The following is a 2,131-nucleotide window of genomic DNA, read 5'->3' on the forward strand; positions in this document are numbered from 1 at the left end:
CATAGTAGGTGCTTTAGTAAATTCTTCTTCCCTTAGCATTGGTATCCCAAGGCTCAGCATCTCTGGTGGATAGAAACCTGTCTGAATTCAGACCTTCTAGTCTTCCTTTTTTTTACATTAAAATTTTTAAATATTTATTATTTTTTAAACATTCTAGGGAAATTGGAAGAGTCTAGATTTCTCTCTCTCCCCTATTTTGGAAGTGTAGCAGTCACACACAAGCCCAATCCCACTGCTGATCAGCACAGAGGTTTTCCTACACTGTTTCTGATCTTGGTCAGTTCATCTTTCCTTAGGTGAGCCCCAGACGCTCCCCCATATTTGTACCAGATTTTGTGTGAATGAATACTCCATTAGCTTTAGCTTTACTGTAACTCAGAACTTCCAAGCTCAAGCGATTCACCAGTCTCAGCTAGTAAAAGGGGTGATAGACACAAACCAACACATTCAAGCTTTTAAAATTGCTTTAACATTCTGAAATAGACCCTCAAACAAAAGAGGGTCTCCATGTAGGTAGAAAATGACAAGAAGATTTAATATGAAACCATGAATCTCCATTTCAGACTCCTTGCTTTCCTCTGGCGAGGAGTTCTTAACAGATGGGAAGAGATTTCTGCAATGGAGCCTTTGCTTCAATTACAGACACGGGCAACGGTCATTACTCTCACCAGAGACTTCCAAAGAGATCCATGATAGTAGAGAACATGGTTCAGAAACCCTCAAGATCTAATGGTTTTGCCATCTTCCATTCAACAAACATTTATTAAACACCTGCTGTCTGCACTGTGCGCAGGATGCGGCTGGGAGGATGGAAACAAGGAGGAAAAGTGATACCATCTTGGGACCATGAAGGCAGATCTGGAAATGACCTCGAAGGTCATCCAGGTTAATCCTCTTGTTTTACGGAGGGAGAAAAACGGAGCCGGGGGAGATCCAGCGACTGGGGATCATCAGATCAGAGACCAAGAGCTAGAAGGCAATGTCGGGCCCTGCATTTCTGCAGGTGCTGCAGAGATCCTAAGGAGACGAAGGACTCTCTCAAGGTCACGCAAAGTCTAAAGTCCTCTGGCTTCAGGGCTGGCATTTGTTGACCATCGAGGAGAGAGCGGACCTTGGAAGTGGAGAGAGATGGAGCTGGCCCTTTGGCATGCATTCAGAAAACCCTTTGGGGAAAAAAGATTTCACGATGCAGAGTGCATTCCAGCAAAAGAGGATCTCTGAGCAAGGAGAAGGATGGGATGAAGAAGCCCACTTCAGCTGGTCTGAAGAACATGGGAAAGGGAGTATTGAGAACCAAGACCGGGAGCTGCTGGGGAAAGCCTTCAGAGCCTTTCTTGTCTCTGGAGGAAGGATTTAAGTGTCCACTGTTTGTTTGGACCTCAGGCAAGTCTTGGACCTCAGTTTCCTCCCCCAGGACCTGAAAGGCTGTGTGTGCTAACATGATCTCGGAAATCCCTCTTCTAGTTCCAGACCAGTCTAATGATTTGTGTACATGTCTACTATTCCTACTGTACCCAACGCTCCTGGAAAGCCAGTTTATCTTGGTATCTACTGCGCCCTGGGCCTTGCAACAGTGCTCAAGGCTTGACAATCGGTTGTTGAACCTCCACTGAATCGAAGTGTTTTATCTCTTCATCCCCACAGTATTACTCTGGACATTTCCCTGGACTGTGAGCAGCCAGTCATTCAACATATCCCATAAAGAAAGGAGACCAATTACCAAGAAGAGGAATGTTGTTTACACATAAATATTGATAATTAGCAAGGATGGAAAAGGAAGCACAGTCAAGCATGTCACAGTGAAACAGAAAACTGTGAGGCCAATTATGATAAACCACCAGGCCTGGAGCCAGGAAGACCTGAGTTCAAATCTGGCCTTGGACTCTTAATATAGTCCAGGCAAGTCACTTGACTTCTTCCTTCTTAACTGTAAAAAGGGGATAATTCATATCAATATATTCCTACAATAATCAATCTCTCTCTCTTTTTCTTCCTTCCTTCCCTCCTTCCCTCCCTCCTTCCTTCCTTCCTTCTTTCCCTCCTTTCCCTCACTCCCTCCCTCCTTCCCTCTCTCCCTCCTTCCCTCCTTCCTTCCTTCCTTCTTTCCTTCCTTCCTTCCTTCTTTCCTTCC

This window comes from Gracilinanus agilis, chromosome 2, assembly GCF_016433145.1.
Source record: "Gracilinanus agilis isolate LMUSP501 chromosome 2, AgileGrace, whole genome shotgun sequence".
NCBI lineage: Eukaryota > Metazoa > Chordata > Mammalia > Didelphimorphia > Didelphidae > Gracilinanus > Gracilinanus agilis.